Source organism: Aythya ferina (assembly GCF_964211825.1).
Source record: "Aythya ferina genome assembly, chromosome: 2".
In the NCBI taxonomy this organism is placed as follows: Eukaryota; Metazoa; Chordata; class Aves; order Anseriformes; family Anatidae; genus Aythya; species Aythya ferina.
In genome coordinates, this window is record NC_140297.1 from 77,967,094 (window position 1) to 77,982,597 (window position 15,504).

The 15,504-nt window shown below is 37.8% G+C and overlaps 1 protein-coding gene across 4 annotated transcripts in view; it reads left to right on the forward strand.

The window, feature by feature from the left end:
- The window catches only part of LOC311431137 (uncharacterized protein), a 312,109-nt gene that overhangs the window by 18,380 nt on the left and 278,225 nt on the right, over window positions 1-15,504 (forward strand). Inside the window, exons 1-3 of one of the 4 annotated variants that reach the window (XR_014689268.1) lie at window positions 7,302-7,576; window positions 7,677-7,886; window positions 11,694-11,946. The exons of 1 other annotated variant lie outside the window; for it this stretch is intronic. The gene's annotated coding sequence lies outside the window, so the exon portion shown is untranslated. Of the gene's footprint in view, window positions 1-7,301; window positions 7,577-7,676; window positions 7,887-11,693; window positions 11,947-15,504 lie in introns of those variants that run through there. 2 more of the 4 variants (XR_014689269.1, XR_014689267.1) reach the window with 2 other exon arrangements.

Consider the following 15,504-nt stretch of genomic DNA (forward strand, 5'->3'; position numbering starts at 1 on the left):
AGTGGAGAAGATTTATATAAAATCACAAATTGGAGACACAGCCCAGTCACAGACAAAAAAACTGGGAGAAAACAACATAAAACAGAAGTAAGCAAGCCTGGTCTTCCTGTGCATGCTCTTGTAGAAATGTGTGTGTGCAGATATGTATATGTGCACGTAGAAGTGAAGTACGTTTCTTTTTGTGCAGGGTCAGTGGTGAAGATACAGAGTAGTTTTCTCTCAGAACCAAGTGATTGTGGAGAATGTGTTTTCCATGATACCCTTACAACATGGATAACTGGGGGGATGTGCACGCAGCCCTCAGATGTGAGTGTAGGTGATGAACACCAAATGTGCTCTATCACTTCTTGTTTCTGGAGCATAAGGACAGCAATGGCATTTACGTCCATTAATATAATGATAACATCCAAACCAATTCTAAATGAGCTTAGGGATGTCATACTTAGTTTTAATTTCTGAGGTAGAAATATTGATGGGATTTATAGTCCCTGAAAGCTTGTTTCAGAATGGTTTTTGCTCACTGTCTGGTTAGTCACTTGAAAGGCAGTCCTTTCAAATGTGGTTTTCATCTTGTAATCACACAGAGACAGTTAGTGCTTTGATTTATTTATTTATTAAAAAAACCAAAACAAACAAAAAAAAAAAAAAAAAACAACACCCACCTTTGAAGAATTATTCTGATATTTCATAACTTTCAGGACTACAAGAGATTTTAGGTATCGATACGTTTTATTTTGCAGCATGTGTCTACAGCTTATCCATAGCCTGTTAGTGAAATGGTAAAAGAACACTTACACCACAAATCTATTACAATCCTTGTGCGAACTTCCAGTTTTTCACCTAACTTGGAAATCTGACCAAATATAGTGTGTGACCTAATATATATATATATGTGTGTGTGTGTGTATAATGATTCGTTTTATTTTTTCTCAGACTTTCTATACTAATTTGCTATTATTCAGCTGTAATGTTGAAATGAAACTGAAGAGTACTGAGTGATGTTCAACAGTGCTGTGAAGAGAGCTCCTTAACATTTACTGTGTTAACAAATACACAATATTTACTTTTTATTATAATTACTATAAAAAAAAAAAAGTTCTGTTAACTGTACTTGCTTAAAAAGCCAGACAATTTTATGAAATTATGTTTACTTCTTCTACTAAAGGAACTCTGCTTAATACTAGTGTCCTTTGTAAGTCTAATTTTGGTCTCAAGTGCTTGTTTAAACCCAGGAATACTAAACTACTCTGAACATACTTACAACTGGATCAGAAAATGGCTTCTTGAAGCTATAACAGCAGAAATTTTTGAAGAAATCCAACCTGGTCCCTTGGTTTTGATCTAGTTAGGACTTGCTCTTTTTACCTAAGGAAGAAAAAATAATGGAAAGAAACTGACTGTGTCTGTAGCAGAATATAAAACAGGATTTGATCAGAAATAGAAACAATGTCATATGTCTAAGAGTGCCAGAACTGCTATTATGTTTTGCTTGCTGCCTATAACTAGCTGTTTTCCTGGAGTATTCAACCCCAAATATAAGTTACAGTTCAAAGACTGTGCTCACACAAAACATTTCTAGAGTTCATTAAGTTCTCTGTGATAGCTTTGAAGTCCCTAAGTTTCATTCTCTTACTTACCTAAGGTAGCATTCTCCAACAGAGGAGGGGAGTCTAGTGAATCACTGAAATTTCAACAGATCAAAAAAAAAATAAAATCCTGACCAGCTCCACACCTCAATCAACCAACCACCTCCTGTTTTTTTGTTTTGTTTTGTTTTGTTGTTTTTTTTTTTTTTTTTTGTTTTTTGTTTTTTCCTCCCCGTGGCTGTTTCTAGCCATTCCATTTATCTTCCATTCAGTTAATTTCACTGCACTGACCTCTTTCCATAATGCCTTTCTCATTCTAGTTCTCTTTTCTGCCTGCCATTTTTCTCTTCACACTTCTCTTTTGTACATTCTGCCTCAATTGCACCATTTGTCCCTTTCTCATTTCACCCAGTGGGCCAGACCATTTTTTTTTGTGTGTGAAAGGTTGTGTGGTTAATTCTACAACATCAAGGTGAAATGAGTGTTTACTACTAAGTTTAAGCAGAAAGTGAACCTTCAGAAATCATCCTGTTTGTAATTGCAGCATAGTGGAGGAACAGCGTGAGATTTCAAAAAACAAAGCTTTGTCACAGGTGAAAATACACATTTCAAAAACCATGTCCTTACAAATCTGCCCTTGATTAGTTTTCATTTATTGACAGCAAACAGAAGCAGAAATGGCCTACTGTCTTTGGACTGTACTTTTTTTCCCCCTAGACTTTTTGCTGTATTTCACTTTTTACAATTTTGGAGAAAATAAAGAGGAGGAGAAGGGCAAACCCTCCTATATAAAACTGATAAATCTTCAGCAGGTCATCTTCAAGAGTGCTGGAGTGAAATGAAGCCCATGTTTCTTTTCCTTTATATTGATCTAGCTACACTAATGGACTATTGGCTCTGCACTCTGTTGTTTCACTGGGTTTAGTTGAACTTGCTTTTCATCTCAAGATAACTGCACATTGAGTAGCAGATGACAGTGTTTTCCTCAACAATTTTCCATTTTCTTTTACAGCAGAAATTTTCCTGAAGTAAATGCTTTCTAATGTATTTATAATGGTTTCTGACTTGGGTTCATTTTTCAGGCTAGCAATCACACACACAAAAAGGTACGAAAAGCTGGCTAGCAAATCATACTGTCACAGTATGCACGTGATGGGTATTTAGTAGTTGTGTTGACATTTCTGATTCTGCAGTCATATACCTCTTTTAATTATACATCTTTATTAATGGAAATAAAAATAATCAGATGATTACTATGAAAAGAGAGTTGCACTTTTTAAGCACCCCTTCACTGGTATCATTTTGTGCACACTTTAATTCAATTATTAACCTACAGAGATTGTATAAAAGGCCAGCTAGTACAAACAGTGAAGTGTTGGATTTTTTAATTAATAGACACTCAAACAGCCACTTCCTGGGTTTTGTTTCCCATGGAATTGTATGCATGCAAATGTTACATTTAATTGCCTGGAGTGAAAGCGCAAACCTCTTTTCTTAATTTTAATTAGGAAATATTTCCCCCTTTAAAGTGCCCTGTGAATACTTCATGGCAGATAATCAGAGCTGAAACATCATTTGTTCTGTGCTTGCTTCAAAAGTGTTTCTTTGATTATGAATAAACATACTACATTAGCTCCAAGAGATTCCATGTGGGTTTGAGGCTGCTATTGCACTGGATTCTTTGTAAATGGAGATGAACATTCCTGAGACACAAATTACTGGAACAGAGGACGTGATGGAGAAGTAATATACAAGCAAATGAACTGTGTTCTTGCAAGTGTTTGGCAAAGCTGACTGTTTTTATTTTTTTTTTTTTTTACTGTAATAGGTAAAAATAGATGTAAAGTAGAAATCTTACCTTGGAAGAAATAATGATATTAGTTTTCTTAAAACCTACATTTCCTGATGGAAAATTAATTGTAGTGGCTAACATAAATAGTTCAGTTTGCTACGGCTTATAAGTCGTTGGTATAAAATCAAAACCATAGCAAAGAGGAGACTAGAGGAGCACCGAATGAAGATGAATAAGCCTGACTTTTGATAGTGGGGAGCAGTAACTGGGTGTGATAAACATTGTCAGGAAGCAAGTAGGAAAGGGATGCAGGGTGTAACAACAGACCTATAGTATATTGCCCAGAAAAGAAGGACAAAAGGTGTGTGTGTGGGGCTGCCTCATGCAAAAGCATCTCACTGTGGCTCCACATTCTGTTGATTAAACTCTTGTTTAACAGGAACATTTGGAACCATAAAAACAGCAGTGTATAATCATCAGAAGGCTTCATTTACATCTGGCATGAAGTTGTTTTTTAGTGGACCTTTCTAAGAGAATTGATTTTTAAATTAAGAGGGACCGTTTGTTTTCTTTGGATATGTATGGTCACCCAATATAGTAGTGCTAACATAATATGTAGTGAGTTTTGCTTTTATCAAATATTTAAGTATGTTTAAGTTGGTTTGCACTCTTTCAGCCAGCTAAGCTTGATGTTTCATGGAAAACAAACATACAAATGTGAAAGGAAATGTACTTTCACATTTAAACTAATATTCTTAGTAAAAACACATTGTCTGCTGTCATCTCTAATTATGACAGCAATGTTATAGTATTTATCTTTCATACTATATTGTTGCAGATTCTTTGTTATGGTCACTGTATGTTAATAGTGACCTTTTATTGTCAATTATAATGGGTACTTTTCCCCTTTATTTCGTTGGCAATACTATTAGAAGGCAACTGTGATTGCATATACTTTCAATTTACCAGATAATTGTTTTGTAAATCTCCAGATATGCTGCTGCATGAGCGGCTCTTTCCTAAAAAGGCAAAAATAGTAATTTTTGGTTTTGAGTTTCTTGTCATACTGCTGTGAATCCGGAGTTTTGGAGAAGAACTTTTTACCAGATAGCTTTGTTGCTTTCTCTAAACCTGCAATGCTGAAAGTCAGTAAGGAAGCTTTCTGCTTTGAAATTGAAATATTTGTCCTTTCTTGTAAGGAAAAGATCTAAGGATCCTAAGCAGGAAAGGATCTCTCAGTTCCTTGTCTCCCTTTGTTTTATTGATTACAGGCTGCTTGCTCATCTTATTATGTCAGGTTTAAAACTGAGCTTTAAAAATTCAGTGGTACTTATATTTTCCCGAGATGAAATCATGAAGATTTTTATTTATTTCTTTGCTATTAAATTCCTGTTGTTCTGAGTTTCCTTTAGAAAATTACCTTTTTCCTCTCCAAATAGTTGTACAGATAATTGATCGTTACATTTATGAAGTAAATTGATAATTGATTATCAATTTTATTATTGTAATAAAAACTCTGAATATAAAATATAAACAGTGTATTGAGATTCTTAAAATTCATATGAAATGAGAGAGAGAGAGAGATGCAAACCAAGATGTAGCAACTGACATGGAAGAAATTCATATTACTCCAACGGTGTTAGAGATGGGTTTTGGGGATAAAAGTCCAAGTTGGCTTCTTAAATGACAGCAGAAATAAAATGACTGAAAAGTTTGAAGTGGCAGGATTAGTTTATCTTGGCTACAAGGCAAGACAAGGCTCAAGAAAGATACTTCAAACGTATTTCACGTTTTGTAAAATAATTATAATAATAAAATGCAAGTTTAAAATAAATGCATCATGTCTCACACAGGCAGTGTGGGCTATGTTAAGCAGGTGTAATTATACAATCTTAAATAGCTTCTTATGATAGACAGTTTGCTTGCAACCCTACTAAGAAAAAAAAATGAAGTTGTCAAGCATTTAGTCAAAAGGGCTTGTTGGAAGGCTTCATAATACAAAAGGGCACAGATTTTACAGAGCGTGCAAGAGGAAGAACTACAGCCACTGCATGGCATCTCAGAATGAGGCAGACTTACGAGCTTCACACGTCTCCTGCACCAACTTCCTAAAGGAAAATGCCACTTTTGATGGCTTGAGTGCAAGTCTTACATTCACCTGGGTTAGGACATTGGTGGGTCGAATCACTTGGTTTCAGAACTGGTAGAATCCTAGGGTGAGTGCTACTTTGCCAGCAGCATCGGGAAAGTTTTTCTTTTGTATTGTTTTAACCAGCAGGCCCCACTGATAAAAATTGTCAGTGGGAAGACATTTTCACACAATTGGCTTGCCATTCCTATTACCCTCTAGAGGGCTACTGCATGATGTTTATAGATGCACGGGCAGCTTTTGTTAGTCTTCAAAATAATGGTGACATTAAGTGGTATCCAAAGCTACCCAGACATCCTTTGACATTTACATCTGTCAGAAAGAAAAGAACAGTTGCCTAAAGCAAACAGCTCTCTTCTCGCTCCCTGTGGACAAATAAACAGGGAAAGGGATATGGCTTGCACTGCTCCTAAAGGTCAGCACTACATCTGATTATTGGTGGGAGCGTTCAGTCAAATTCCTCCCTCAGGACACCTGGCTGCTGCCCACAGCTACTGGGGGGTTTTACATCAAGTGTGTCTTTTTGTCCCTGCTGCTGTGACACTTGCCGAGTCTGGCAAGTCGACCGGGGGGGTGGGTGGGGGGGGAGCGAGGCGGGGTTCTCAGTGGTGGGTTCTCAGTTCTCACTGCTCAGAAGCAAAAACTATTACACAGTTTGAGTAGGAAAAATCAATTGTCTGTTAATCCTGTATAGAGAGCTAATAGGTTTGTGAATCAGCAGTAACCCTTAAATAACCTTGAACTGTAGCCTTTGGTAAAGGACCGTGTCACCATGCTAAGGAACTGTAATCACCAGTGCAAGAAATATCTGTATCTATTTGGTGGAAACTGCAGCTGCTGATATAGATTAGAAATTACATAACTAAAGATATGCCTCTGTCACTGTGAGGCTTCTTCGGATTTAAGAAACAGAATCACTCAGGTTTTGAAGCTCTGGAGCGAAGAGTTTACTGTACAAAATAATTGTAGCTAAAAATATCCCTGCCAGACCCACCTGATAGTGCACTCATATAATCGCTGCTGTGCTCATACTGTACTCCATCCAAGCTGCTGTCATCTATCTCCTTGTCCTAGCTGTGCTCTCTGGAGGGGTGGAGGTGAAAGCAGCAGCCCTCACCCCGTGGCAGAGGAGACGCATCCTTGGCCAGCACCGCTTGTGCCCCTGACTCCCCGCCAGGTGATGGCACGGGCTGGGGTAAAGTCACTGAGATTCTCAGAGGAAGAAGGCACCTGGATCAGGACCTCTGGGTCTGTGAGCTCCTAGAGGCTGTGTTCTGCACTGCATTTATAATGCATTCGTTAAAGCAGGTTTCATCACATGAGTTTATCATCCTGGAGTCCAGGTTAAATGCTAAGAAAGGACAGATGCTGCAGCCTGTGTTTGACTGACTGAAATGAGACATGCAACGGTTAGCACACCAGGTGTGTCAACATTTTGTCTTGCTTGTGTCCTGCAAAATATGACTAACTTCAGCTGCTCTGATCAACTCTTTGCCTTTTGCATGTAGTACTTGATAGCAGTTATCAGAGGTCAGAGCCAGACGGGCTGGCGGGTGCCCGCAGGCTGGCAGGGCCTGTTCCCAAATGTGTGTGTGTGTGTGTGTGTGTCTTAGGGGTTCCTGGCCAGGTCACCCCACAGGACCAGTGGGAGCACTGACGGCTAAACTCCAGCAAGGGCCCCGGCACTTGCAGTGTTTCTGCCCCAGCCAAGTTCTCCAGGTGATAAAAAATATGGTGATTAATTCAGTCAGAAGCTGCCATCAGTTCAAGTGATTAAACCTGGGCTTCTGCTGATTGCCAGTCAGTACGTAAGGAGTGTCAAGGTAAAAGCTGAGAAGTGTCGCAGCACTGTTCCTAGATCAAAAGATGAAAATTTACAAGGGAGGGCATCAGGTATACTCCGGCCCTGCTTGGTCTCTGGTAGCAGTTTAAGTTTTTGGCTTGTCCTGGGCCTGTGCCCTACAAGGGGCAGCCATCTGCCCTGGGCCATCCTCTTCACAGGTCTGCCTCAGTTTCAGGCACGTGCCTCCCTGCCCTTGGGAACCCATGGTGAGTGACACTGAACGATGGTTTGTGTAAAATGAGTGTCTTCATTGTGAATAAGAAAGCTTCAAATGCTAATATGTAAATATGGTATCTTACTCCTTAGGCAGCTGTGGGTTCTCCAGGAGGGGAGCTTCTGTGTGTCTCCCTCCTGCTGTACCAAGGTAACCTTAACCTCACCATATACCCTTGTACCAGGAGATTTCCTTAGAAATCACAATGGGAGGAGGGAGAGAGAAAGTGAACTTGGCTGACTGAAGCAGCTTAGTAGGCTCTTTGGGGCACTAAGCCACAGCTGCCAAAATTAACTGATCAGGTATTGCTCCTTAAGAGAAAAGAACGGGGGCGGGGTAACAAAAGGTCATGTTATTGAGGACTCGTTGTTGCTATCCGAAAGACAGATGGGAATCACAGAGGGATTAATCATGTTTTCTGTGAGTGCTGAAATGCACAAATAGAGTAAGTAATCTGTGGAGAAGGACCCAGCAACAGCATTGGGAAGATTGGAGCTTTTAGCTTTGAATGACCTCTTAGTAAGCTCTTCATCTATCGTCAAAAGAGCCATAAACTCTGAGATCATGACAGCGCTTCACAGTGGGAAAGGGGAAAAAAATTAAAAAAGAGGTCTAAAGACAAAATGTTAATTCTGAATAGTTGTTTTAGTCTTATTGAAGCATGTTTTCTGTCCTTCAGAATTCCATTCCTAGTGGAAATTAATTCAGTCCTATCACAGTGCAAGTGCTTTTGATATTAGTCTCTTAATCTCTCTTACAGCTAGTATTGTTTTATGCCCCAATCTTAGCTTTTTTTCCCCTAACATGGCCACCAGATTTCACCTAAATCAGTTTATTTTTGTGCCAGTATTACTCTACAAGCCTCATAGCTCTTCAGGTGCTGTCACTCTGAAGATGGATGTTAAATAAGCTCTCTGCTCTTACCTTGAAAGAACTGGAAAGTCTTGTAAATCCTACCATCTATTTTGGTGCTATGCTGAAAGATGCAAGAAAGGAAAACTGCCCCTCTTTGATAGTTCATTGAAATATATACTGCACTATGCCAACAGCTGCCATTAGAAGTCTGCAGTCCCTGGTTCAGAAGATCTTTTAATAAACTTCTTCAGAAATACCGTGTTTTTGTAGGCTGGATTTGTCAGTATCTAATGTTTTCCAGAACAGATACTCAGAACAATTACAGAGCGTTATAATTTAGAAGCAGAAAGGAGGGTCAAGAGCCTGTGTTAGGAAAATACTTCTATAGTTTCTATTTGATAGCCCTTCTCTGATGGGGAATGGGGAGAGGAAAAAAAAATAGAGAATTGCATTGTTTGCTCATGTCTAAGGATGGGGAATTGTGAAGATAATTTTAGGAAAGAAAAAGCTAATTTATTACTTGGCAACTAGAATTCTCTTTTGTGTCTCTGCAGATTTGTAATGTCAATGCTATTGATACTATTTCTTTTTCTAAGGTATCTCTTCTTGCATAGTTCTTAGGCAGGGGACAGCAGGACAAACAGATTCGAAGACAGAAGACAGAAAGCCAAATGCACCCTCTTTATACTTCTAAATTTACTATATGCATATACAATAGACTAGTTAGGGGCACGACACTGATGAATAGCTGCAGTCAAGATGCGGGGTTTAAAAAAATCCAGTGGGAGTTTCTGTCTGATTTTCATTTCAAGCTGCCAGAGATGTTAGCTATTTTCTGGTCTTGTTCTTCATCTGTCAAAGCTTCACATACTGTCATACTCTCTTTCTCTACCTCTCTTTCTCTTTTGCTCTTCCACTTCAGCTTTGGGAGATAGCCTAGTTTACATCCTTCACATATGTGGGAGCTGATTAAACCAATGAGCTATACTTTATTCTGGTGCACTTGTTTTTATTTTTTGAAGAAATCTCCATGTTGTTCCTTACCTAAAAGCATCCTCTGTATTTTGAAACAAAAATGGAGATGTTTATGCTGTACTTCAGCACAGACCTCCTTGTTTTTCTTTAGAAAGTCGTCACTGTGATTAGTCACACGGTCTGGACAGCTATGCAGAAAATAGTTAAAATAATCAGACAACATTTTGAACTTCAATGTACAATCTTTATGGTTCTATGCAGGCTTGGCTATTAAGTCTATATTAGTTTCATGCTACTGTGTCAGTTAGATATTTCATTAATCATAGTTAAATAGCTATTAAAACTGTTCAGCTGCTTTCAGATTTTTCTGAGGAGTATCTGTGGTTTTCATTAGATATTTATGGTATATCCAATAAGCAGTATTGTGTAAATTCAAGGAAATGCCACTGCTAATCAGAACAGTAGCATAACAAGGAGCCATAAGTGAATTACAAGATGTTACGTGCTGGAGATTGTCGATAGCTGAAAGAGATAGGGATGAGTCAGGAGTACTAACCAGTTTTGGTCATATACTCTGTCAGACACATGGACTCCCTCTTGCATCCAAAGCAGCAGCATTGCTATGGTAGGGAAGTACCAGTCCACAGTGACTGAAGTACACAATCACTTCAGTACGCCTGTTAAAGTAGTATTACACGCCTGGAACATCCTGCGCCTTTGAGGTAATAGATGTTTTTAATAACAGTTCATTAGTAAGATAAATTACTTAAATTTGCCCTTAATTTCTGTGTTTCCAGTAGGCTACGTCATCAGGGCAGTGGGGCCACCTTTGGGTCTCAGTGACAACAGAAAGCTACTACAGAATATTTCTACTGAGGAATTGCAGTGCAGGGACTAAATGGCTCAATAAACATGCAAATGTGAAGAGTCTGTGTGGGACGTTTTCTCACAACAAGGCCACATTCTGATATGGGAAGGTTTTGCTTGGGAAAACATTTATTTTGAAGTTAAATTACTAAAGGTCTGTCTAAGTTAGAATACAGACTGCATTTTATTAAAAACTTAACAGGTTACATTCAAGTCTCATTTCTCATGTGTAAAAATATTTCTCAGTAATTCTGATATTTAGTGGTGAGCCTGATTAGTTTATAGCGCTCTTCCATGGCTTTGTAAGGATATGAGGACGTGGTCAACTGCCTACAACCTTGTCTATTATTACCAACTACTTTTTCAGGCTGATAACTCTGTTTAGGAATATTTATATGGTGACACCTAGTGGCTTTAAATTAAATGCTTCTTGTTGATAGCCAGTGACCTTGTGTCATGTCCATTTCTTGGAAGTAGAAGTTTGAATTCTCTGGGATGTCTGCACCTGTTTGATTCATAATGATTTTTTTGTTTGTTTTTATTATATTAAAGTATATTGATGTTAGCAAAGCCTAAACTGAGTATAAGAACATTCAGACATCTTTTTCAAAGCCCACATTAGAAAGGATATTTATGTTCTTCAGCCTTTTTTATACTATGTATTCTACCCTTCAGAAGAGTACATATAGTAAGAGCCAATGACAGGTCATGGAATTACAGGATGTAATATTTTCACATCCAATAATTAATAGGGTGAAAACACAAAGAATTTAGTTTGTTTCTATCTTTGGGTACTTCCGGTGAAATTAAATGTTTCATTTGAATCAAGGAGTGGGCAAGTATGTTGAGTTTAAATAGATTCCTAGAAAAAACATTCACTTGAGCCTGTTGAAATTTAGAGCTTGGTGTAAATTTCTGAACATTTTTGAATACCTGAATACTTCTTTTTTGGATATGAACAACATACTAAAAAGGTCTTGGGTATACAAGCTATCTCAATTATAATGAAGGCTTGCTATAGGTAATAAAATGAGGAGGAAAAAAAAAGAGAAGTAAAAGAATGTTATAAATATTTACATGCAAGCTTACCCAGAAAAGTAGTAGGTTCAGACAGCTTTTATTGTGGAGGGAGACTGTATGCTGGAAGTCTAATTGGTTTATTATATTAGCGTTGCTGTGGTTTTAAGGGCAAAAATAATTACTAGACAGATAGAAACAGTATAATAAAACACATTTATTAGCTAAGAACCGCATTATCATTGAGAACTGTTTAATATTTACAGTTTTTTTGATATTGTACTACAGGAAGGAGTAAGATAATGATTACAGTGATTGTAACTTTATATGTTTGTTTTATTTAACTACCCCTTAAAACTGTGTTTATTATTTTTGTTTATTTATTTATTTTTTAGGGCACTGTAAATATTCCCTGTTTTGTGTTTGAGCCTGAGTTTGAAAGAAGCCCAGCATGAATTCTTCTAAGATAATACTACAGATACAGCATGTGCATTTGATACCGGCACTTCTGAGTACGTGGCCAAGACTAGGTCAATCAGCTGGCCTTCTAAAACTGACTTAACCAGTCTTGCCTTCCAAAACTTGTTTTTTTCCCCTGGATACTCACTTTAACACTGGGTAAAGTGATTAAAGAGCCTTAGTACACAAGATAGTCTGTGTTTTTGTATTTATTTTTACTTTATTTAAGAAACTGTATTGCCTCAAGTCTAATTGGCTGGAGCTTCATAGAGAGAGACAAATCTGTATTTCAAATTAATAAAATTGCTGTCCTTCATAATTTGTCTCTCTTTTCCTTAAAGAAATTACACTGATACTGAACAAACCACTACATATAATCTTCAGCTACCATTTTGCTTTCTTTTGACATTATAACATGAAAGTAGCAAAATAGCTAGTTCTTTGTTTACTCATCAGTCTCATGTATGGTCACAGAGGAAAAAGACTTGCTACCTGTGTTATTCCAGCCATGAGTTGCTAGAAAGCCATTTCCACAGAAGATCCAAAAAAGCAGAGCTTGCATTTGACTCTAGAAGGGAAATTACAAAACAAGTTCCTTTCAAGGTTACATGCTGTTGCTCAGCATTATGCTAATAATCTTTTATAGAGAATTAAAAACACTTGACGTGCATAGTGACTGACATTCCTCCATTTTTTTTTTGACTGAAAATGCAGTATGAGAGTTGCACCTTCTTTTTTTTTTTTTTTCCTACTTAAGAGTTCTGAAAAAAAAAAAATTAAAAAATCAAACAAACCTTATTTTACAACAAATTCTTTGAGGCTTCCTAGATACTTCGTAATGAGAGAAGAAACCAATGTCCCTTAAGAATCTTCTAGATTGTAATTATTTTCAAAAATAGCTGAGAAATCACTCCTGTGAAATAATAGGCTCAATAGCTTATTGGTGACTTTAAGACAAGTAACAAACTCTGGATAAAATATATATATATAACAGAGTTATATATAACCATATATATAACAGAGTTATATATAACCATATATATATCCAGAGTTATATATAACTCTGGATATATATATATATTATTATTATTTTTCTCAGGGAAAATAAAGGTTTTATGTATGCAGAAATTTCTATGGAAAATTGTTTATTTCACCTGGGTAATTTAAAGTCTCAATGAAAGACTGAAAATCAGCAGACTTTTAGCTCCTGGAGCACAGTAATTTACCTTACACAGATGAAGTTTTTAAACCTGTAATTTTTGGTTTTCTGCCTAGAGTGATCATCATGGTCTTCATGAGAAGAAAACAAACAAAACAGGCCATTTTTCCTTTCACATGTTTACTGCTCATAGAACATGGTTTTGTTTTGATGAAGGCAAAATCTGCAATACTGATCCAAGCTTTAGTTATTTTTTTTTGTTTTTTTTTTTTTTTGCTTCAGAGGCATGACCTTGCATAAGGCTGCCATTTCTCCCTTTCAGACTTACGCAGTTTCCTCCTTTTTTTCTCCTCTTTTTTTTTTTTTTCGTAGTATCCTGGTTTTCTAACTACAGCTTCTAAATACTTACAGAAGATTTTATATGGCAGCCATTATCTCTACCTTGCCCTAACTTAGCATAAGACTTGGACACCTCATTAAAATGGATGTATATTTTCAACATAGCACAGTGTTGTGTGTTTTGTTTTTTTTTTTTTTTTTTTCTTTGATATTCCTGATGCACTTTCCACCCCTGTTAGCACTGTGCAAACCTTTTTCCTTTTCTGATGAAGGAGAATCAATCTATTCTTCTCTCAGCTGGTGACCTTACACTTGGTGTCTTTCCTCATTGTTCCACTATCCAGTTTTGGCCAAAAGTCCATCCTTAGGAGCTATCCTTTCCATTTTGCCTCAAAGAATGTTAAATTCTATTATATCAGTAAATTGGTAAAATTATGTATAATATCATGGATCTTATTTTTAGATTCGGAGTTAGGGATTCTACGGTAAAAAAGAGATTGCACAGTTTTCAAGTGATTCTTCACCATCTTTTGAGTCTGAACTTTTATATTATGTGTCTGGTTAAGTACTTGGCTGGAATGGGACGCAGATGAGCTGTCTTTGAGAGCTGCATTTGACCTTTATTTTGCTTTTCTGAATTATGTTTTCAGGTAGATTCTAGAATGCCTCTGTCTGATCAGTTTAAGCCAGTACTAATGCCTCTTCCATCAACAGATTCCTCAAATGAGTGTAAGTTACTTACAACCTTATTTCCAAACTTTAATGTTTTTTTGTTGGAATTCAGTTTTGCTAGATCTTTCCCTCTTCGATGTGTGGATAAGCATGTATGGGTGTCCATATATAACCCTATTTGATAAATAGCCTCCCTTGTTCTATACTGCCAGCTTTGCAGCCAGGGCTACCATTTCCCAGCCAAAAGAAATTGTTTCCTTGGCAACAGGAGCCATGTAAAATCTCACAAAACACCTCTTTTATTTTCTACTCTGATTTCATTCTGCTAAAAGCTGGAAAACTGGTTATCTGCTTCAATGTCTGCCTTAAAATAGGTGAATTATGGTGAAGGAATATAGTTATATCTCAAGACCCATGGTAGACACAAAACCTGACAAGCACTCAAAAGTGTTTGACCCTTTTCTAGTTATTGGGATTAGCATTTTACCAACAGAGCATATATTTTCATCACACCTCTCAGGGAAATCTTTGGCAGTCAGTGACATTTTTTAAACTTGAAAAATCCAGCTAGGTATAGTAGAACTTTCACAGTGTGAAATGACAGTGCATTACTGACACTACAGTTCTGTTGTCACCCTTAGGCTTTCTCATCATCCAGAATTCATAATTCATAAAGCATAGTAATATAAAAGGGCAGTGTGCCTGAGTGCTTGGGAAAATTACTGTCAACTTCTGGTTTATAAATTTTTAAAATTATACATTTTCTTGATTGGTTTGACTCTTACAAAAAAAATGATTTTTTTTTTTGTTTTGTTTTTTTTTTTTTCATTTTCATTCCTTCCCTCTTTTAAACACCCTACTAATCTTCAGTTGTGTTAGGACACGACAGGAGTTGTGACAAGACACGAAAAGCCCACCTGATAAACACATGGCTTAGAGGCTCGTGCCAGCACATAAATCTTGTTTCTGTTTTGACCGTGGGGCGCTTTACTTGGCACCCGGCCTGATGGCCACAGATGGGTCCCTATCTCTAAGGGGAAAACGGATCCTGGGCTAGGAGCTGGCAGTTCTCATTGAGAGGGCTTTAAACTAGGTAAGATGGGGGATGGGGCTGAAACAAGGCTTGTTGGAGCTGTGCCAGGGGGAACAATGGCAAGGCTGGGGGATAAGGCAATGGCCCAGCTGAAGTGCATCTACACCAATGCACGCAGCATGGGTAACAAACAGGAGGAGCTGGAAGCCATCGTGCAGCAGGCAGGCTACGACTTGGTTGCCATCACGGAGACGTGGTGGAACCAGTCTCATGACTGGAGTGCTGCAATGCCTGGCTATAGGCTCTTCAGAAGGGACAGGCAGCACAGAAGGGGTGGTGGTGTGGCTCTCTATATCAGAGAATCTCTCAGTGTTGTGAAACTCAAGGCTGGGAATGAGAAGATTGAGTCCCTTTGGGTTAGAATTGGCGGGAAGGCCAACAAGGCTAGCATCCTGGTCGGGGTCTGTTATAGACCACCGAACCAGGATGAGGAAACTGATGAGGAGTTCTACAGGCAGCTGACAGAAGTTGCGAAATCGTCGTC